This window comes from Parasteatoda tepidariorum, chromosome 3, assembly GCF_043381705.1.
Source record: "Parasteatoda tepidariorum isolate YZ-2023 chromosome 3, CAS_Ptep_4.0, whole genome shotgun sequence".
NCBI lineage: Eukaryota > Metazoa > Arthropoda > Arachnida > Araneae > Theridiidae > Parasteatoda > Parasteatoda tepidariorum.
In genome coordinates, this window is record NC_092206.1 from 85,536,584 (window position 1) to 85,544,962 (window position 8,379).

Here is an 8,379-nt window from a genome sequence, read left to right on the forward strand (position 1 = left end):
TTCGCTTAGAGTTTGTTAAGCCTAAATAGAATTCATATTATTATCCTCTCTGTTCTATGTGTATAGTTGATTAACAAATGAATTTGATTTTGAGAAATTTTGCGTATAGACATCCTAAGTTAATGATTTTTATTTTATATTGCAGCATAAAAGTACCTTTACTAGCACGTATGTGTAGGATATCTAATACATTTAATTGCTACTGAATATCAAAAATGGTGGCGGCTGCTTTGCACCAAGTAAGTTGAAAAGAGCATTCTTTGTGCTTCACTTACCAGAAACTAAAATCAGTTCTTGGCATAGTGGAAACACTTTTCGGATTACCACTTTTATTTACCACACAAATACTATATTTACCTCCATCTTTGGGATTCAAGTACACGAAACTTTTTAACATGTTTTTATATTCCTTGCATTGATAACATGTTATAATAAGTACTGGACATTTTCAATTCCTTAAAAAAGAAAGAATTAAACTAAAAATAGTTTTGTTAAACGTCGAGTAAACAAAATTACTTTTAGAATAAAGAAGGAGCAAGTGCTTCATTTAAATGTTGCTGTATCCTAATTTAATTTCTTGTAAATTACTTCTACCTTAATCTAAATGTTTTGCTGTCAGAACACTTTCCATGTTTTGAATAATTGTTATCTCTTTTTTCTAAATTTGATTAAAATTTAATTTAAGATATGCTTAGAAATTGCGTTTATTTCTGAGAACGAGAAAATTGTGTATATATACTAGAATAATTGTTTGAAAATAATATTGAGATCTGCTTAATATCAAAGTTTCTAAATTTGATGAAGTTTATTTAAATTTGGTTAAAAAAAACAATGTAATAAATGTTGCAGACTCTTATAACATTCCGAAATTCATTATAATTTAATTTGGTTAAAGTGCATAAGCAAATTTGCATTGGATAGAAAGAATAATTTGATAATATGTAAGAAACATTTTAGATAGACTGCCTTGAATTAAATATAAATAGCTTTTTGATATATTTTTGTGTTATAAAAATCAGAAGAAGTTAACTCTGTATAAATAAAATAATATTTCATTCTCTCTAATATAATAAAGAATTTAATGACTCTTCGATAACTTTTACTGAAAATTGTAATGTAGTCTTTATTGAACTATTGATATGTAAATTATTAACAAGTCAAGTGATATAACTGTTAATACAAAAATATGTTTCTTTTATTTTTTCCAATTTAAAAACTAACTTTAAATCTTCATTGAAAAAGATTTTTATATAACAGTTTTTTGCACTTATATTTTAAAATACAAGATGTCTCTCACACTAACATACGCAAAACTGAAATCTTAAAAGCTTTTATTTAGAAATAAGTTTTTCTTACCTAATTTTTCTTCATTTTAATTAATTTTATATTGTTGAAAACCTTACTAGCTTCTGCAATACGCAGGTTTTTTTACTGAAAATAATTTATAAAAAGAGTAACTAATAACTCGAATAATTAACAAAAATATTTAACATAACCCTTACTACAATCAAGTTTTTGACGATGTTTAAAACTAGCATTAACAATTATATTGTTTAAAAGAGAATTACTTAAGAAAACCCTGAAGCCATGTTACCTGGACCTACTTTTTTCTCGATTTCAAATGTATTTCTTCTCAAAAATAGTTTTGAAACATGGTGGCCCCTGTTCTCAAATTTTTTCTTAATTTTCATCATGCATGATTTCAGCTTTACAATCATGTTTTACATAATGCGTAAGTTTCACAGTGTTTTTGTCTTTAACAATCCATGAAATAATATAGTTAAGTAGTCTTGAGGTTGGATTACTTGAACCCACATTTTATTTTTTCGTACTAACTTACTCACATTTAAAAATTCACTACGCGGTATTGTTTAAAAGTATCAGACTTTTCTTTAGGATCATCATCATCATCATATCTGGCTAGACAGCCCAGGGTGGGCCAGTGTCTTCCTTTGAATTCGAATCCGCTTCTCTCTACTTTTGACACTTGTTCGCCAGTTTTTCTCCTTTAGAGCAAGGAAATCAGTCTCAACTAAATCCAGCCATCTCAGCCTGAGTCTACCTCTTTTTCTGTTCGTTAGGGGTTTATGTAATAGGATTTTCTTTATGATAGTTCACCAAATCTAATGGATTTCATTCATCATTCCAATTGTTCACTGAAAACACCTTTATAATTGCAACTTCTATGCTATCCTTGGTATTTAGACTACACACTGTTTGAAATTTCTCGGTAGAAATGGTTAAATACCAATTTATATAATTGTTATTTTACCATATTCGCCCAAAACAATCAAAGAACCATAAAAAAAAGATAATATTCAAACTGTTAAGTGTTACCTAGACTATTAGAATACAAAACTCAACCTAGACTATTAAAATACAAATGGAGCAGCACTCACAGATCTGTTATTTTTATGGTTTAGAAACTATGCTAGCTGTAAAATGCTGCAAAACCGTATGGTTTCGTATTCACGGTTTCTTAACCGTATTAGATGTAAACGGTTTCAAAACCGTAAAGATGAAAAATGCTCCTGACCATAAACTTTATAGTTAATCGAATGGACAGACCGAATCGAATGGCCGGTTATCTTACCGTAATTTCGGAATGAGAATTCTAAGGGTGTAAAAGGTATAAGTTTAAAATCAGTAAGAAATTCGATTCGATCAGAGAAATTCTTTTCAAGGCTTTTAAAATGATTTTTTAGAACTCATGACAAGTTTGAGCGAGGCTAAAACAATAAGGAATATAAAGCGTGGGAAAGGAAATCTTGCCCTCGTGTACGGTTTCTTTTGAAAACCTGTCCTATGTGTTATACATTTATAACAAAAGTTTATTTTTGAAAATTTAATCACTGTTGTTTAATGCTCACTTTCATGTTTACATAATAATTTTTAAATATTCAAAATACTTAATTGAAGAGGACGCAAGTATTGTTACAATTTAAATTTAAATAGTAGGAAATATTGTAAAAAATATTTATGAGACATCACATTGACACCATAGAAGTGGTCAGCAAATATATAGGTCAAATACTCAATTTCATCATTTCAAAGAGATTATAGATCTTTGTGCGCTAAATTAAAATAATCTCATTCAAGAGTTACGTTTTTAAGAAAATAATTAAGGTATTTCTAGAGTGTTAATTATTTCAAATATTTTAATTAAATATAAGTTTCAAAAATTTAATTATCACTCATTGAAACCTACAATAACATTTTTAATAAATTCACAAAGAAGATTCTCAAAATGTTACACAATACGCACCAATCGAGGACTAACTTCCTAATACTAATTTTACATTATTTAACAATATAAATTGTGTATCAGAGAATTCAAAAAAAAATTTTTTTTGTTAAGTTTCGTGTCTTTTTTTTTCTCCCCCTTTTAGCAGTGTTATGCTTACGTGGTAGTTAAATAAGTTAATGTCTGCATATTTAAAATTATCTTAAATAGCTAAATCTTATTATTTTTAATATCAATAATATTAGTTTTAAAATTTTATATTAAATGCCATTCCAAATTTTATATTAAATGCCATATTTAGTTTAAATGCCATTCCAAAATCATTTCAAAAATTAAAATTTTAGAAAATAGTATAAATATATTCCATTTGGTTGCTTACCTTTATATTCCTAATGTTTTCAATCTATTAGAAAAATAGTTAAATTTAATGAAACGCTTTCCTGGAAGAAGTTGAGAAAATTATATCATTGTAAGTTTAAAAAAAGCTATATTTTAATTATATATATTGACAAAAACAACAGTTTATAACAATATTTATACCACCCATTATTTTAAAGGCAATAATAATCCTAAGAATTTTACTAAATTGAAGTATGAATTGAAGTATTGAATTTGTTTTGTTTCATTATGAGTTAAAATTAGGAAGAAAAAAATAAACTTGATAAAATTTATACAATAATTATTGTATTGCTTGTTGACTGTAAGTAACTTCTCCTAAGTTTTAATTGATGCTAAATTAAAAATTTAAAAAAAGAACAATATTACAAATTGTTGTCCAATAAGTAAAGGCTAATTTATTCGGTGAGTTGCATGGAGCAATCTGAATTCTCAGAACTTGAAATATTTTTGGAAAGAAGGCCCTCTTATGCTGCTGCCATCTATAGAATCTTTGATAAACTTATGGGTGCAATTCGTGTTTCATTATCGTTTGTGTTTTTTTTTTTATTATTTTTTTTTTTTTTAATTAATCAAAATGTGTGAAAATTAAGGAACATGTAAAAAAACATATTAATACTTTTGCTAATAACACAGAATTTTTTTTTTTTGAATAAATTCATCTCTTAGAACAAAATAATAAATATTTCAAATTTGCTCTGCATTTCATTTTGTTATAAATGTTTATTATATTAACAGATTATTGATGAAACAAAATTCTTTAATGCTATGAAACACTTTAAAAATTTCAAACTGCTATTAAAGAAGAATAATAAAATTAAGTTCCTCCTAACATCAGCATATTTCAGTATGCTGATATGCCTTAACCATTATAACGTAAATTATCTTTTTAAAAAAGAAAAAGATTAATCTTCATTTTATTGCTGGTAATTCAGGAAACCGTACTTTTTTTGGTTCGTGTATAAAGCATTATTTTTTTTTAATTTAATTTATTTTAAATTAAATTTGCGATAATGCACGCTGCTGCCATCTAGTGCTTAAATTAACTACTTTGGTAAAACTTTTTCATGTTCTTTTGAAAAATATTTCTTTTCCGTTACATTTTTCAACAAAAGAAAAGCACCAAAGTTTTTATATCATATTTACTCCTTGAATGCCTTTTAAAATCTGTATTTAAAAATGAGTGTAAGTAAGTCAATTATGTTAACCATAGGTGATTAAAAAAAGTATAATTTTAAAACTATTCCAAATTTTAGTATTAGTGCTACTATTTTATGAAGTATTGAATGATTCTAATTTATTTCGCTTTATAGTATTTAGTTCCAATATATTTTTACTAAAACCTATCACCGAATTAAAATTGTTTTCTAAATGTGAGTCATATTTGAAAACGATTAAGCGATTGTATTACACAATTTAGGAGGAAATAATTTAATAAGATAAAAACCTGCAATAGTGGCTGACGTTTGCTTTTGAATTAGAATGTTAATTATTTTAGAACGAAGAGTAATCCCTTAATATTCTCTAATTCCCCAAATTATTCGATATTTCGAAAAGAAAGAAGAAAGAAAGAAAAGTAAAGAAAGAAAAAAAAGTATGGTTAACTTTTCGATCGAAAGGCATTTGATTAAATTTAAATTTAAAATAGTTAATTAAAATATTACGAAGAAAGATACTTTTTCTGGAAACCTCTTATTGCTATTTGCTAGTTTCTGCCTGTAAGAAATGTTATTATTATAATTAATTTTATATGATGCTCTTAAATGAACGCAGATTATTTGAATTTCGTGCTTTTGCATAGTAGATTATATTTTTTTAAAACTTTTCTACAGAAATCTTCTTTAGGAACTTAAATCAGGAATGACAGAGGTTCAACAGTTTATATTTATAATTTTCAGGGAAAAGTATTTGTTTTGCTTCTAATTTTAATAAACAAGGTAAGTACACAGTTAGAAATTTTGGCGAGAGAGTAATAATATTGTTCAAATTTGCTGCAAATTTGTATAGTGCTAAGTTGTACCTTATTATCCTAGCCGTATCATTTAACTTGTGTCATATTATTCTTATCATATTATGTAAGTTGTACCTTATTATGTATGTTGTACCTTATTATCTAAGTTGTACCATATTATCCAAATTACATTATCTAAGTTGCACCATATTATCCTAACCATATTACCTAAGTTGTACCATATTATCTACTATATTATTATATCCATATCATCTAAGTTTCACCAAATTATCTAAGTTGTACCATATTATCTAAGTTGTACCATATTATCCTATCCATATCAATTGCACCATATTATCCAAACACTATTATCTAAGTTTCACCATATTATCCTAACCATATTATCGAAGTTGTATCATATCATCTGAACCATATTATCTAACTTGTACCATATTATCCTAACCATATTATCTATGTTATCTTAATCACGTTATCTAAGTTGTACCATGTATCTTACACTATTTAACACGGTACTATTGACATTTTTAGGTATAGTCCAAAATATCTATTTTTGGGTTCAAAGTTGAACCAATTTTCCTAAGAGTGACATTTAGTATTCTGGCTGATACAGATCGACTTTAAAACTAAGAAATGGCATTTTGTAACAGTTTTGAAACTTCAGAATGATTTTATAAGAGTAGTTAAAAAGCTCTCCAAACATCGAGTCTAGTCCTACACCTCAACTAGTGATGAGCATTGTTGGCTACGAAAATTGGCTTCAATTTAAGTATTTAATATTTTCTTTCAGTTGCAATTTATGAAATTTAGGTTGAAATTAGCTTCAAAGTTTGCATAGATTTTAAAGTCGCATATACAGTAGAGCCCCACATATCTGAACCTTGGTAAAAAAAAATTTTGGATAATACGAATAAAAAATTTAGTTTTTAAAAAATTATAAATGGAAAAGATCTTTGTAAAAATATTCATGAAATAACTACGAAAAAGACAACCCTTCTAAGAGTACAATAGAAAGACGGTACTCGATTTGACGAACCTCTTTTCACTAAATTTCGCGACTTAACGATTTTTTTTTCTCCGATAAAAATGAAAGCAAACACCTTATTTGACAAACTGTTGAAAAAATTTAAAAAATTAAAAATTCTCATAGTTTTGGTTTGAAAAATATTAGATTGCTTTCCAAATACGCGTTCTACAGTATTCTACTATATCCATTGTGCAGAGCTAGTTGTCCATAAGAAAAAAATACAGACTTGGATAAGTATGGCATACGTGATGGATGGACTGTCTGCCTTAGAAAATGAAGTTAATAAAATTGTTAACTTAACCAAAAGATTCAGATGCAAAATTAGAATTCGAATTCTCCTAAGAAAACTATTACATTTTTCTAACATTTTCCATTGTCTGGACTCAAAATAGCCATACCACCATTGAAAAAAGTAATCCGAAATTTTGCAATCCAAATGACCAAAGGACTACAGTATTCCAAATGACTTCCCAAATTGTGTATCTATTGTGCAGAACTACTAGCCCATAAGAAAAAAAGACAGACTTAGATAAGTATGGCATATGCGATGATGAACTGTCTGCCTGAGAAAATGAAGTTAATGAAATTGCTAATTTATCTAAAGGATTCTGATGCAAAATTAGAATTCAAATTCTCCTATTAAGCTGTTACTTTTTTAAAAATATTTTCCATTGTTTGGACTCAAAATAGCCATACCACCATTTAAAAAAAGTAATCCGTAATTTTGCGTAGTTCATTATTGGTGTATTTCCAAATCACCAAAAGACTACAGTATTCCAAATTACTACCGTATCCATTGTGCAGAGCTGATTGCCCATAAGAAAAAAGACAGACTTTGATAAGTATGGCATAAGTGATAATGGATTGTCTGCGTGAGAAAATAAAGTTAATGAAATTGTTAATTTATCAAAAAGATTCTGATGCAAAATTAGAATTCAAATTCAACTATTAAGCTGTTATTTGTTGCTAATAAATTAAATGTTTTTTAATATTCAATGTGCTTTAAATTACTATACTACCAAAGTGAGTAAATTATTTTTCAACAAAAAGGAGTAATATGGAAAAAAATATTTTTTATTTAAAAAAATACAAATCATTCATACAAAATGGGGTAAACAAAAATGAATCGAAACAATTCTTTTGAAGTAATGATAAAAAAATTATCACAAATCAGGTTAGCATCGGTACAGACCAGCTGTAACAGTAAAATTGATAAACAGAACTGTTTTTAACACTTGTAATAGAGATCTTGATATTCGTACTTTTAACAGTTTTTATTTATTAATTTTTCGTATGCCAATTGGAGAAAAAACTGATTAAAATGTAATACTAATTCAATTCTCATGTTTCAAAACTACATAAAATTTGGCTCAAAGCTGAAAAAAAATCAAATATATTTAAAAATCATATTGCAATGGTAATTTTACAAAAAGTCATTAAAGACTTTAAGAAGTACATATTTATTGTCAAACACATCAGCATTTTCTGGTATTTTATTAAATCATTTAAAAAATATTATTTTTAACTAATACCTATACTCCATAAATCCATGCAAAGTACATAATTTTACTTCGTTCAAAAAGATTTTTTTAAAAATTCCAGAAGTATCTGGAATATTTTTTTAGCTTCTTAAAGTACCAAATAAATGATTTTCAATATCTTTCATTAACATTATGTCAAAAATCGTCCAAAAAAAAGTTTAAAAAATTTCCAAAACATAAATTATGCACATAGGAAATTATT